This window comes from Macrobrachium rosenbergii, chromosome 4 (genome assembly GCF_040412425.1).
Source record: "Macrobrachium rosenbergii isolate ZJJX-2024 chromosome 4, ASM4041242v1, whole genome shotgun sequence".
Lineage (NCBI taxonomy): Eukaryota > Metazoa > Arthropoda > Malacostraca > Decapoda > Palaemonidae > Macrobrachium > Macrobrachium rosenbergii.
In genome coordinates, this window is record NC_089744.1 from 42680489 (window position 1) to 42696416 (window position 15928).

Sequence of the window (15928 nt, forward strand, 5' to 3'; positions counted from 1 at the left end):
AGGGATGGGGTGGTGGGGTCCCTATACACACAGTCCAAGATCATCTGGATGGTCTCATCGATGGGGACGTTGGTGAAGAGCACATCCATCGAGGCAATACAACCTCCCGGGGGGCGCCGCTCTATGACCTCCAGGAACTCTGCTGACGACTTCAGGCTGTGGCTGCTCAGGATATAAGGGGTAAGGATGGCATTTAGCCTCTTAGCCAATTGGTATGTCGAGGCAGGAATCTGACTGATGACGGGTCGCAGGGGGTTACCTTGCTTATGTGTCTTGACGTTCCCGTAGATGTACCCCAGGTCATAGTCTCCCGTGATTGGTGGTAGGTGAAGGGCGTTAGAGGCGGCGTTGACTGTCTGTATGATCCTGTTCACCTCCCGCCTCATCTTGTCGACGGCTCTTAGTAATTCTTCGGAATTTGGTACTATCTGCCAGGATATCGTCCAACTTCCGATGGTAGTCTTCGGTGTTTATGAGGACAAAAGCGGCGGTCTTGTCGGCCCTACAAACGGTGATGTCTTCTTTCTCCCTCAACTGCTTGGCCACCTCCCTCAGGCACTGGTCGATGATGTTACTCTTGTAGTCGCCCCGGTCGGTAAGAGCCTGAGCCAACAGGAAGGGTTGAAGGGCGTCCGTCGTTCAGAGGTTGCCAAGGTCCTCTTGTCTTTGGATATTATCCATGAGATATTCGATCTCAAGGGGCTTGTCCAGGGGCCTTGGCCGGGTGATGTAGTGGCAATTAAGGCCCATTTTCAGGATTTCGTCTTCTTAGGGAGTTGGAGTGTATGTTGGAGAGATTTATATATCCCTCTTTCTCTTGCGGGATGCATAGCTTGCCCTTGTTGAGGGCGATCAGCTTCTTGGTGATGGTTCTCATCTTTTTCTCCGCATCGTTCTTGTCCAAGCAACGTAGGCACTCGATGATGTCACTGCAGTGCCCTCACCCTTGGAGGGTGTTGTTCGTTGTTTCATCCTCTTCTGAGGCACTCGAAGGGGCTGCTCCACGGTTGCTGCTGCGTCAGCGGAAGTCCGGCCACTCGGAGTACAAGTTTTTCTTCTCAACAAGCGTGGCCCTTTCTCTCTCCTTGGACGACGCTGCCGCTGCAGTAAAATCCTCCTGAAGCTTCTCATGCCTCGTTCTCGCTGGGCAGTGGGGTCATGTAGCCGAAGGGGAGTATATGAAGGGAGTAGACCTTCTTTTAAACAGGTCTTATTAAAAGGGTGGCTGTATTATGCGAATTTATCATACACAGTGTCTTTTCTATTTTTCTTATGATTCGCTTTTCGGGCTCAGTGATGTTAGTCAGCAACTGGCCGATATTCATATTGGAAAAAGGATAGTGTGTGGAATGCGGGAAGTCTTTTATTGAAATATCCAATCAGAAATCCTTCGTCATCTGGAATCAGGTTCTATTTCAGGTACTGTCGACATGTTTCGACCAGCTCATTGGTCATCCTCTGGACGTGGTTGAAGATGATCTGGACAAACAAGGTGCTTGGGTCGGTATTTATAGTGATGTCTTGATCACTGCTGCCACAGCCTGAAGTCGTCAGCAGAGTTCCTGGAGGCCCTAAGAGTGGCTTCCCCCGGAGGTTGTATTGCCTTTGATGGATGTGGAGTCCCTCTTCACCAACGTCCCCATTGATGAGACCATCCAGATGATCTTGGACCATGTGTATAGGGACCCCACCACCCCATCCCTGAACATCCCTGAGCATGCCCTCTGCACCGTCCTGGAAATATGCACCTAAAAGGCCCCTTTCTCCAACCATCATGGCCATGTGTACACCCAGATCGACAGGGTGGCGATGGGTTCTCCCCTTGGAGTCCTCTTCACCAATTTCTGTATGGGCGCTGTGGAGCAAAGGGTATTCGTAGACATACACCTGCCAAGGATGTACGTGCACTACATCAACGATACCTTCGTCAGCCCCAATTCGCATGAGGAGATCGAGAACCTGAGGGGTGCTCTCCACAACTATAGCTGCCTCAGCTTCACAATCAAACGTAGCCAAAACCACTGCCTCCCCTTCCTTGACGTCCTTGTGGAACAGAAAGAGGCCTCTTCCTCTACGAGGGTCTACACAAAGCGCATGAACCTGGGCATGTGTACGAACGGGGCGAGTGAGTGCCGCGAGAGGTATAAGTGCTCCACCAGCAGTGCCTACATCAGGAGGGCCCTCTTGCACTGCTCCTCCTGGAATGACACACACGGAGAAATGGCACATGTAGCCCAGACCCTTGTCAACAATGGACACCCAAACCAGAATATAGAAGAATCTATCAAGGTAAACATCGATAAATGGTACGAGCAGGAACCTCACCCCAGTGCCCCCTAAACGCATAGAGCTCTCCTATAAAGGACAATTTCACCATAAATATAAAGAAGATGAACACGCACACAAGAACATCATCGAGAATAATGTCAGCCCCGTTGAAACCTACAAGAATATTCATCTGGTTATTACAAGAGCAAAAAGACGAGCAGCCTGGTAATGTGTAACAATCCAGCCCCCCCCCCCCCCCTCAACAGGACCCCTTGAAGAAAACCAACTTGGTATACCGGTACTCATGCCCCGTCCGAGGATGCCACGGTTCTTACATCGGTATGACCACCATGCGTTTCTCCAAGAGGATTTCCTGCCACGCCCAAGAGGGAGCCATCTTTAACCATGCCAGGACCGCCCATAACCAGAGAATAAGAAAAGACATAATCACAAACATGGATATAATTGACCGAACTACCGACCACCGGTGCCTGCCCTTCTTGGAAGCATTGCACATTGGGAAGGAGAAACCAACCCTCAACATTACGCAGGAAACCTTTCTCCTCCCCACGGCCGCCAGGAGATCTGCACCGAACGACCCCCATAGCGAACAAGCGAATCAAAATTCGGCATCTGAGGATCGAAATTCTCCCATTCATCCCCAGCACTACAGTGCCGCTCACACACAAGACGAGCCCCGAACATCAACATAGGAGAGAAGGCTCCGCCCGAGATGACCTGCCCTGGGCAGCCAATCATAATTCAGCACCAATCAAGGCCCCCTATAAATACCGACCCGAGCACCTTGTTTCTCCAGATCATCTTCAACCAAACCACATCCAGAGGTTGACCAACAGTCTGGTCGAAACATGTCGATGGTACCTGAAACAGAACCTGAATCCAGACAACGGAGGATTTCTGACTGGATATTTCAATAAAAGACCTTCTTCTTCTTCTTCTTCTTCTTCTTCTTCTTCTTCTTCTTCTTCTTCTTCTTCTTCTTCTTCTTCTTCTTCTTCTTCTTCTTCTTCTTTCTTATATGATCAAGACCTTCCTTAAGGTATAGTGGACAAGGATTCCATATGCAATATGAGATGTACTTTTAAAGCATTCAGATTTTATATGTTTTAAATAAATCTTGACTTTTGTGAACAGAAAGAGAAAAAACAGATCCTGAGAACATAGAGTCAAAGATCTGTACAGATGTTCCTCACGTATCCTACAACTTAGTAAGCAAATTTGTTGATCAGTGAAGAGTTAACTGCCCCTCCATCTCCTTCATTGGATAACTAGAGGGTGGCTGAGCTTTTGAGTCTTTAAATTTGCAAACAGAATAAAAAAAAATTAAGTTAAATATTGATTTTTTCAGGTTTATGCATTACAAAAGATTTTAGTAAGTTTGATAAAAGTGATCTAAGCTAATGTGGTTTATGTGTGTGTGTTTGAAGTGATATGTAAGCCTAGCCTATTGGCCATCATGTGTGTGTTTATTTACATGTATGCATTATCTTTGTATACATACACTTGCAGTACATTCTCTCTCTCTCTCTCTCTCTCTCTCTCTCTCTCTCTCTCTCTCTCTCTCTCTCTCTCTCTCTCTCTCTCTCTCTCTCTCTCTCTCTCATACAGTATTTTTATTGACATTTAAACTGGTACTTTATACCTTTATACCTTAATGTATTAGTTTTACATGCATGTTTCATAGTTTGTATGCTTGTATGTATGTTTTACTACAGGACTTTATACATAATGTATTAATTTTACATATATTTTTTGGTGTGCTTTTGTATACATGTTTATTACTCTCTCTCTCTCTCTCTCTCTCTCTCTCTCTCTCTCTCTCTCTCTCTCTCTCTCTCTCTCTCTCTCTCTCTCTCTCTCTCTCTCTCTCTCTCTCTCTCTCTCTCTCTCTCTCTCTTGCTTAGTTCTGTATGAAAAACAAGCAAATACACAGTAAGTGCATATTTTCTTGTATGCAATGTAAGTGTTTATATACGCCAGCACACACGGACTGAAAAAATGTATATGCAACATTAATACATTACTGGATTGAGTGCAGAACTGTTACTGCAGTAGATAAATGTCAGTAAGATTGAGAGAGAGAGAGAGAGAGAGAGAGAGAGAGAGAGAGAGAGAGAGAGAGAGAGAGAGAGAGAGAGAGAGAGAGAGAGAGGCACAGTAATTTATGAAACTGATAAAACTTACTGAAAATCCTATTTTCATATACAAATATTTTATATACAAACTTTCAGATGATTTATATATATATATATATATATATATATATATATATATATATATATATATATATATATATATATATATATATATATATATATATATATATATATATATATATATATATATATATATATATATATATATATATATATATATATATATATATATATATATATATATATATATATATATATATATATATATATATTTATTTTTTTTTTTTTTTTTTTTTTTTTTGATCACTCATAAAATTCTTTGCCACTGTGGGTTATCCATCAGAGGCAAAGGAGATTTAGGGGAAGGTGGGGCAGGCTCTTGAGTAGTGGAGGTGGGAGGCTGAAGAAATTTTAGATGACTGATAGGGCACTGCCATCATGAACACATAGGCAGAAGGTTATGTTACTTTTCATGCACACAGGAATGGCAGTAGAATTTGCGGATTGGCAGTTAGAGCCTACAGTATGCCTGTTGTCTGCTTAAAAAGGAAAAAGAAAAAAAGCTGAGCATAGAAAGGCAAAAGAAATATTGTTATTTATATGGTCTCCAAGTTTACAACCAACTTTCAGCTAAGAAACTGTTTACAAAATGATGGTGACCTGTCATTGTTAAACCAATATCCAAACTAGACACAAATCTTAGTAATCCATCAAAGTATAGACCAGTATCTTGAACAGGCTGTTGATGCAAAGTGATGGAAAGAATGGTGAACTCACTGTATGAAATGGTATTTAAAAACCTAATAGGGGTCACAGAACACTGCACTTCACCTCATAACACTCAGAAGATCATATTCAGAAAGGATCTGAATGGACTCAAATGATGATTGCAAGGTTTTTTGACATCCAAAAGGTTTACTATACTATTTGGAGATAGCTATGATGAAATCACTGTAACCATAATATTTGAGGTAGCCTACCTTTAATAAATAAAAAAAAATGTCCTGCACTTTTCAGTTATGAATAGAAGAACATTTACTTAGATAGATAAAAAAAATTGTCCGAGAGGAAAGTGTTGTGAGTTGCATATTGTTTTTCTTTGCAATTAAAATATTAGGAATCAGTTAACATTCAGTTCATTATATATGGATTACCATAACATTTTCTATACTGCCTCAAAGGCTGACATGCCTTGTATATTCTTGTGACACAAAAATAGATCCTTGGGGTATTGCAGTAGGCATGTAATTCTGTGCAGCAGATCCTTAACCTTAGAATTTGTCCTTCCTTGGGTATTACATAGAGTACATATCCTTACACAATTGTACTGTCTGTCCAGAAGTTTTGCAAATATCCCTGGACATCATAAGACATAAAGGTCTAAATTATGCACTGTTTTCACAGCAGAAATGTCATCAATGTGGTCAGCAGTTAAGGTTATTAAAAACTTGCCATCTCCGAGGTTATCCAAATTCCAATGACTGATGAAGTATTTGTAGAAGCCCTTGAAATCTTAAGTTGAAAAAATTAAATTTGTCTTTCACAAATTATATGGAGTTGGTATAAATGGTGATCTAATGTTTGGTCCTTGCACATGACTTAACACACCTGCCTGCTGCTGACCAAGACTTGCTAGCCACCCCCTGCTGATCCCTTATATAAGGAACAGGACTCACCATGATAGACAGTCTACTCTCTTCCTTTGGCGTGATCATGGTTGGTAGAGCCTGGGCATATGTGGCCTTGAAGAATATCTACTGGAAAAGAGCAACTAAGAAAACCACCACATTTCAGTTATTGGGCCTAGTCTCCATTGTAGTTATTCAGTATCTTGCATCTAGTGCATTCCTTTCCAATAAAAGACTCTCTACTTCACAAGTGACAAACATTGTAGTTACTGACTGAGTGCAGTGACATGGGAAAAGCAAAAATCAGCAAGATTGAAAAATTACAGTACGGTATAAATTGATGCAGCTGATGCCACCACCACATTTAACAGTAATGATGTTAATAGTAATAATAACCAGTAGTCTGACAAGCTCTTTTTGCTTTGTCCAAGCTTTACTGCTCTCTAATAACTCTGGAGTCTAGTGTGCCCTGATATGTTCTAAGACCTGCCCTTTCACCACATGATGTTGTTTTCTCCCCCTTTTTTATCCATTAGGTTTTCAAATGCATTTCAGTTATCAAAGAATTTTACTACAATATTTTGTGATATTGGGCTTCTAATGACTGCATTTGTTACATTTAATAATTAGTACAGAGTTCATGAAGATACCTCTTCCAAACCATCCACATGGCTACCTTCCATAATGTACTTTTTTTGTTTCCTATCTTTGCTTACTTTTTTCAGTCCTCTTCTCGCCATTTCACTCTCTCACTTTGGAAGCATTTTTGACCTCTTCCTCCAATATCAAAGGAATAGTCGGCAGTGCAGGTTGATCAGCGCACAAGTTTGCTGATGACCAATTTCCGCTACATGAACTTGCTCGTGTTCAGTCCAGTCCCTTGCATGACCTCTGTCACTCCGTTCTAGGGAGAGGGGGACCGACCTTGATTGTTCATGTTTTTGTCTCTTGGGAAACATGAAGGGAAGAATGCACTTTCCTAAGACTAGTTCTCCAGAGCTATCTCTGTATGTCTTGGCAGCTCCTGGCAGTTGGTCTCCTGACCATTGCACTCCAGATTGTAGAACAGCCCTGGCCTGTGTTGGGTTTGTTTGAAAAAAGCCTTTTAAATTGTTAAAATTTAGTTTTATATAAGTAACTTGCCAAGTAATTACATAGCTAATGTATCTGCTTTGCACAGCAACTTTTTTTAATTTAGCGGGAGCGTGTCTTTTATTTATATGTAGGTGACTCCGTGCCCACTACGGGCGGAAGTAGGAACATCTTAGCAGCCATTTTCCAATTTGTTCCTGCCGATTGTTTTGTAAACATCACGCCATTTGCAGCAGCTATGTTATTAGATTACCTGTAGTTCATTTATGTTTGGTGAAGTACAATTGTTTTGTTATGGATGCACTTATGCTAGACTGTTCTTAGGCAATTTATTTTTAATTTTTTGCAGTTTTTACTAGTCAGTAAATTATTAGAATTATGTCAGAATTCTAGTATTCACTACTGTGTCGAGTTAGGTTGCAAGTCAAGACTTACTAAAGCTTGTCTTGTTCCTCATATGATCTGTGCTAAGTATAGGGGGCAAGAATGTAATGTTCATAAACATGTAAAGAGAGAGAAAGAAAGAGGAAAGCAGCTTCTAAAGCTGGAAAACACTCTTAGAGTTTAGAGACAAGCCTAAACCAAAAGTAGTTTAGAGGTTAGCTCTTACTCTACCTTCTACTCCTATTACTACTGTGCTTGCCCTTCTACTAGACAACCTTCTCCTCCCTTGCCTGGTGCCCATGCTTCTGATCCTAATGCCATCGCCAGTATCGAGTCTAGATTTGATGAAACGCTTAATCTAGTAGTAAATACTGTAGCTGATTTGAAGACTTTTAAAATGGTTATACAGTAAAGAAAGTGTTTGCAGAGAAAGTGCAAAGTGATAGTGCAGTGCAAGTAGAGGAGCTGGCTCCCGTCCCACTGGTTCTCTTAGACCGAGGTCCCTGTTATGCTCCCCAAACCTGGGAGAAGACATACCAAAAGTCTAAGGGGGGTGCCGATGGGACTTGCCCGCTGGTAGTTGCCCCTCAGCCACACCTGTTGTCTACTCCCAGGTGTCAGCAGACAGCCACTGGAAAGGCTTGTCTAAGGAGTGCAAATGAAGGAATCACTATCCATTCCGTTGATTCCTCTAGTCCAAGGTCCCTTTCCTACTCCCCCTAACTTGGGAGAAGACATACAAAATTCCAAAGGAGGCTGATGGGGTTTGCCACAGGTAGTAGTTTATTATAACTGAAAAAGCTTGTCCAAGAAGATACTTTTGTTGTCCTCCAGCTCTTCAGACGACTATGGAGTGGACAAGAAACACTACAAATGTTATCTGGACTCGACCCGGCCCCTTAAGTGCCCTTCTGAAAACCATGGCCAGCATCTAGACACTGTCTCTCAGTCAGTATAAGCAGACTCCGAGCAGTCCTGGACCACCTTATAGTTTCTCCTTGGTCCGTTCTGTTCCTGGCCCTGCCCATCAGCACCCACCTGTGTGGAACAGTCCGGAGACCATCTCACCTACACGCTCAGCACCCATTCCCAAGCATCCAGTGCCCACTCCCAAGCGCCCAGTGCCTGCTCCCAAGCATCCAGTGCCCATTTGCAACTGCCTAGCACCCTCTCCTGAGTGCCAGGTGCCCACTCTTGAGCACCAGGCGCCCACTCCTGAGTGCCCGGTGCCCTATCCTGAGCATTGAGCGGGGCCTGCTCCTGAGCGCCCAGCGGTGCCCACTCTGAAGTGCCCAGCGCCCCCACCTGAGAGCCCAATGGTTCCCAACAGCGCCCGTTCCCTGACACACTTCACTTTTTTTCATTCTTTTACGTATAAGTTTTATTATGATAAATTATTCTATTTCTTATAAAAACAACAGTTAGCCCAGATTATGTACTTGCTTCTGAAAGCTCCTGCTTCAGAATGACCACCCGTCTCTTTTTTTTTTTTTCCTCAGTAGAGGAGATTCACCCAAGAACCTGCTTCTCCTTCAGCATATGCTGCATTGTTTGATGGTGAATTTTTCCTCCCATTTTTCGTCCCAGCTATTCCTTCTTCGCCTGCCTCAACGTTCTTAATAAGGAACCAGTTGGGTGACATGCCTCCCCAAGATGTTCCTTTCATCCTCCTCTAATAAGTCTTTTAAGGAATAGAAAACTGGCCAAAGGAGAGCAGAGTAAAGCATCTTTCGCTTTTCCTCTTTCTCGCCTTGTATGCAGGAGGTACTTGTCCTACGTAACCAGGTAGGCTCCCTCTTTGGGAGTCGCTGCCTTCTCACAAGGGGATTTCTCCGATCGTATTGGCTTGTCTCATCGATCTGTTTCTCGTCAGCCAAAATCATGTTTACATCTGCAGAATTGAATCGTCTGGTTAAGGACATATTCAAAGTATTTGAAGTCTTCAGTTTCATTGATTGGGTTGTGGGTGCATTGGCCAAGAAAGTCAAGTATCATCAAGATCTCGTTTCAAGAAAGAGATAGTTTCAAACTTACATAAGAATGACTCAAGACTTGCTAACCTGGTCATCTAGGCGTCCCATGGACTCTGCTCATTTTCAAGCTAGAACCACCTATCCCCTCCAGCAACAGCCTTTTCTTGGAGGGAGATCTCGGAAGCCATTCAGGTCCCGCTCAATGTCCGCTTTTCATCCAGAACCATCAAGAAGAGCTCTTCCAAACCACATAGGAAGTGAGACGGAGGTCTGTCATGCACCTGTAAGAGGAGGTGGCTGATAAGAGGAGTGGAGCCCTGGATTATCAGTGTTTTAAAGGAGGGCTACGTCCTTCCATTCTTGACAAGGCCCGTCTCCCATCACATTCACAGTTTACACTGTAGGCTCCAAGAGATATTCAGCCTTATGGGAGGAAGTCTCCTCCCTCATACACAAAAGGGCCACAGAAGAGCTTCAGGACACTACCTCTGAGGGATGTTTACAATCATCTCTTGTGGCACCAGAGGCATCTGGGGTTGGAGACCAGTCCTCGATGTAAGCACCCTCAGTCATTTTGTCTTGAAGACAAAGTTCAAGACGGAGACAAACCACTCAGTCCTTGTATCCATTCACCAGGGCGACTGGATGGTAACCTTAGATATGCAAGATGCTTATTAGTCCAATCAAATTGGGCATATTTTAGTCAAATAAATGATAAAATTTATAATAAGCTGAAAATTGGTAAGTGACTTCTTTAGACACTTAGAAATAACTTTTCAAAAGTCCCCATTAATCCACCCTAAGCTTCATCCACCATCTTGGAAAGTGGCTGCCAAATTTCAGTTTTCGCTATTTCCGTGGAAATGGTTGGTCTGACGAAAATAACTATGAAGTACATAATTAAAGAATATTAAATTCTCTAAAAGAAAGATTCTATGCATTTTTTCTGTCTGTAGTGATAGTTTTATAGTTACATCAAATTTTTGAGAGAGCAATGTAAAATATTGTCTCTTCCACACCACCCATGAGGTAGAGTATGTAGGCATGCTTTTTTCAATGTGGCATCCCCATGAGGCCTAATCCACAAATATTTGTTTTCACTTCTCTGTCACATGCTTAATTCTTAGACTAAAGATTTGATCTTGCCGATTTCCTGGGACGCTCCATTGCAGTAGTAGATGGTACTTAATTCCTCTGTATGTGAATCACCAGGATTTCTATAGCTAATTTCCTGTTGTTTCTCATGATGTATTTCTTCTGATTCATGGTCTGTTATGTGCTGGTTACCCTCACTATGTTCTTCAGGATGTTCAGTGTCACTCATCTGTATTGATTTTGGAAATTTCTGCTTCATCCATTATTTCTTCTTTATCAGATGGGATAGTAGAGTTTGAGCAGGAAACCCCTCAATAAGACACACATACAGTAGGAGATTTTAGGCCCCCTTTCACACAGCTGCACATACAAACACAATTCTTTGTGCATATGCATGGTATCGAATGAAGTAACTAGTCAGGCGCAGGTGGTAAAGTTGTGGTGATAAGAACCAAGCCATCAGTTTCTCTTCTCCATCCCCACTGCTCAGGGGTAATGGATTGCTGTGCCGAAGAAAATGTTGTTTTGAAGCTGCTGCTGCTGGGGGAAGTCTTTCAAGTCTTACTTGCATTTTTACAGCTTACGGTTGCTCTCCTAAACCACGTCAGTCGAAATGACTTCAGATCTAATTCTTCTTCAATACCTCCATATAGGGCAATGAGTAGCTTTTCTCCTGTATCAGTCACTGATTTCTGTGTTGTTGACCTGCTATTAAGTACAGCTGCACATTTTATCAATTCTTTTCTTTTCTGTAAAAGTCTGAGGAGTTTATGCTTTCCTTGTGTGAAGAAAGACAAAACTGTGTCTCTGCCACTTTCAGCATGATGTAATCTTTTAGCGAACGAGGGGAAGCTCGAGATCAGAGGAAATGTAATGTCTTGCAGACACTTTTCTGCATCCAGGTTTCAAGAAATTTATGTTTCTGTTTTCTGGTGTCAGTGAAGTCAAGTATAAGATTGATACAGGAGAAAAGCTACTCATTGTGCTTTAGGAACCATACATTGTAAAAAGCAAGTAAGACTTGAAAGACTTCCCCCAGCAGCAGCAGCTTCAAAACAATATTTTCTTCGGGTATATCACCAGGTTCAACTTTGGCATTGCAATCCATTACCCCACAAGCAGTGAGGTGGAAACGAGAAACCGATGGCTTGGTTCCTGTCACCACGACTTTACCACCCGCACCTGATAAGTTACTTCATTCGATATCGTGCACGTGCACAAAGAATTGTATTCAGATGTGCAGCTGTGTGAAAAGGGACCTAAAATGTTCTATTGTATGAGTGTCTTGTCGAGAGGTTTCCTGCTTAAACTCTACTATCCCATTTGACGAAGAAGAAATAATGGATGAATCAGAAATTCCCACAGCCCACAGTTGATACAGATAACAGTGACACTGAACATCTTGAAGAACATAGTGAGGGTAACCAGCACATAACAGACCATGAACCAGAAGAAGTACATCATGAGAAACAACAGGAAATCCTACTTCTACTGCAGTGGAGCATCCATGGAAATCAGCCAGAAGATCAGATTTTTAGTCTAAGAACTAAGCATGTGACAGAGAAGTAAGAAGAAATATTTGTGGATTAGGCCTCAAGGGGATACCACATTAAAGAAGCGTGCATACATTCTGTACCTCAAGGGTGGTGTGGAAAAGTGTCAATATCTTATGTTGCACTCTCAAAAATTTGATATTTTTATGAAACTATTACTTGTAGAGAAAAATGCATAGAATATTTCTTTTAGAGAATTTAATGTTCTGTAATTATGTACTTCATAGTAATTTTCGTCAGACCAACCATTTCCATGGAAATAGTGAAAAACTGAAATTTGGTGGCCATTTTCCAAGATGTCAGACGAAGCTCGGGTTGGATTAATGGGGACTTGATATGTTATTTGTAAGCGTCTAAAGAAGTCATTTACCAATTTTCAGCTTATTATAAATTTTTTCATGTATTTTTCCTAATTTGACTGGACTTTATTTTCATATCCCCATTTGTCCAAGTTCCAGAAAGTATGTAAGGTTTGGCTTCCAGGATGGTATTTACCAGTTTCGGACTCTTTGCTTTGGTCTTTCAACAGCCCCTCAAGTGTTTACTCGAGTCCTGGCTCCACTATCGAAATAGCTCCACTTAGGGGAATCAACGTCAGTTTTACTTAGATGAGGGAAGTAGAAACACAGTTGGCTTCTCTGATCCCTGTCGAAGGACAAGTGCATGGAGGACACACTCAAGATTCTTCTGACCCAGGAGCTGAACCTTATAAATCTTCAGAAGTCCCAGTCGAGCTCTTCTCAAGAAATCCTTTATCTGGGATGACACTGAACTCTTGGGGTTTTTCAGTTTTTCTGTCCCCCAAGAGGATATCCAGCTGCTTTCAAAAAGTCCGGGAGGTTTCTAACCCTATCGTCTCGTCTTATTCAGCTCAACAATGGATAAGTCTATTGAGGACACCAGTTTCCATGGAGATGTTTGTCAGATTGGGCAGATTGCAAGAAGACACAGCCAGATTTGAGAGTACTCCAGTTTTACCTGAAGGCTAGCTGGAACAAGAAGACACAGCCAGACAGTCATGTTTTTCTGATCACCCCAGGGATAAAATCTGACCTGCAGTGGTGGCTGTCAGAAGAAAGGCTGTCGAAAGGGAGGCCCCTTCATCCTCTGAACCCTGACCCAGACTTCTTTTCCGATGCCTTGGACGTAGGTTGAGGAGCCCTGCTAAACAATCAAGAGGTCTCGGAGACATGGACTACTGAACTACACAACTTACATATCAGTGTAAGAGAGCTGAAGGCAGTTTAGCTTGGTTATCAGAATTTTACGCACCTAGTCCGCAACAAGACATTCGTGGTGCAAGCGGACTATTCCATGGCCTTAGCTTACATCTGAAACAAAGCATTACCCATTCCATCCCTCTCTGTCAAGCTGCAAGAGAATTACTGCTGTGAGCAGACCAAAACGAGTTATTCTTATCACTTGCTTTATCTAGTAAAAGTTGAATGTGGTGGCAGACAAGCTGAGCCATGGAAGCAGGTCCTTCCCACCAAGTGGACCCGGGATCCCCTGGTTTGTCTAGACCTGTGGAAGTTATGGGGCATGCCAGTGAGACCTGTTTGTCACCTCCAGAAACCATCGTCCTTCTCTGTTTTGCTCACCAGCCCGGATCCTCTTACATTGGCCATGGACACCAAGTTACAGGATCGGTCGAATCTGGACCATTACTCCTTCCCACCCTTCAGCATGATCAGGGAAGCATTAACAAGTTCATGATGCACCACAATGTGACCTTGACCCTCATAACCTGTTTTGGCCTCTGAGGAAGTGGTTCCCGGACCTCCTACGTCTGTTGGTGAACTACCCAAAACTGCTTCCCCAAAAAGTATCGCTACTCAAACAACCCCACTTCATAAGACACCACCAGGGGTTGCCCACTTTCACTCTGACAGGCTCCACTCTGTAACTTGTCAGAGCGAAGAGTTTTTCAAGGGAAGCTTCAGAGGCTATTGCAAAGTGCAGAAGGAAGTCTTCTAGCCTTGTCTATCACGCCAAGTGATCAGTCCTCTGACACTGGTGCCACAACCGCAATATCTCATCTTCTGAGATCAACTGGACACAAATTGTGGATGTCCCTTTTTTTTTCTGAGGAATACCAAGAACTTGTCTTTTTCTAGCATTAAATGCTATTGAGCAATGCTTGGCTCCATTTTCAAGCATAGAGACCTAGATCTTCCATCAGTCTCTGACATTGAAGACCTGGTAAAGTCATTTGATGAGGTAGAACATGAAAGAGACAAGACTTTGGTCTCATGGAATCTGGATGTGGTCCTGAAATGGCTGATGGCCCCATCTTTTGAGCCCCTTCACTCTGCTTCTCTTCAGAATCTGATGTGTAAAACTCTCTCCCTCTTTGCCTTACCTATGGCTAAGCTCATCAGTGAAATGCAAACTATTGACAAAAATGTGGGTTTTTTCTCAAGGGGATGCCATTTGCTCTTTCGCCTTAGGCTTTCTGGCCAAGAACGAGGACCCGTCCAAGCCCTGACCTTGCTCATTCACTGTGAAGAACTTAATGGAATTTCATAGTCAAGGGGAAAAAGAGAGAGTACTGTGTCTGTTCAGAGCATTGAATAGGACAGAAAACATTAGGGGCCCATCTAGTAATCTTTGTTATTCATTAAAGAACCCATCTCGTCCTCTATCAAAGAATGCCTTGTCGTACTTCCTAAGAGGTTTAATATTTAAAAAAAAAAATATTCCCAGATCCAGGGGGACATTTTACCAAACTTTAAAGTGAGATTACATGATATCAGAGCAGTGTCTACTTCCTTGGCTCTCAGACATGACATGTCTTTGACCTCCATTATCCAGTCTACCTACTGGAGGTGCAAGTCCATATTTGCTTCTCACTACTTAAAGGAAGTAGAAACAATGTTTATCGATTGCAGTACCTTGGGACCATTTCTCGGTGGCGGCATGATATTAAGTGAAAAATCCTAGAAAGCACTCTTTTTCAGAATTTGGGGAACCTTTAGGGTACAAGATACTTGGAGTATCCACCAGTTTTAGTGGATAGGTTGTGGTTTTTAACAAGTTTTTACAGAGTAGGTGATGGCATTGTATGTTTTATTTATTTATTTTATTTTTATGTTGGTACTGCGCCCAGGGCAAGGGCACCTTATTAAATGCTTTGTTAGCCATCAGGCATATCATCCACTACAAAGCTCCCACTTAAGTAGAAGCACTCCACGGCTTAACAGCCACGCCACTATGGGTTAAGATGAGTACCGACCAGAGGCAGTATTCACCTGCAGTAGCTCTCTTACCACATAAGGAAACAACAAGCATTGCAATACAATTCTGCCAGAATTTTATATTTCAAATTCATTTTCATGCTTTAATGTTTTGGAGTAGATTATGCCCACGTATCCCACCTCCATTCAGTGTGGGATTCAGCTATGTAATTGCTTAGTAAGTTGTAAGTTACTTATATGAAAATAACATTTTCATAATTGTTTTATTTATAATTACCAAGTAATTACAGAATCAAAGCCCACCCTCCTCCCCTCTTATGGACATGAGGGCACAAACAAATTGGAAAATGACTGCTAAATTGTTCCTACTTCCCCTATGGTGGCTGGGGTCACCTACATGTAAACAAAAGAAGCACTGCCACTACATTAAAAAAAGTTGCCATGTGTGGTAGATACATTAGCTATGTAATTACTTGGTAAGTATATATAAAACTTAATTTTATTATGAAAATGTCATTTTTCACACTTATCAAAATATGTTGTTGGTTCCAAGTACAGATG

At 42.3% G+C, this 15928-nt stretch overlaps 1 protein-coding gene across 25 annotated transcripts in view; it reads left to right on the plus strand.

The window, feature by feature from the left end:
* The window catches only part of LOC136833412 (large proline-rich protein BAG6), a 225757-nt gene that overhangs the window by 84303 nt on the left and 125526 nt on the right, over positions 1 to 15928 (plus strand). The window lies entirely within an intron of this gene.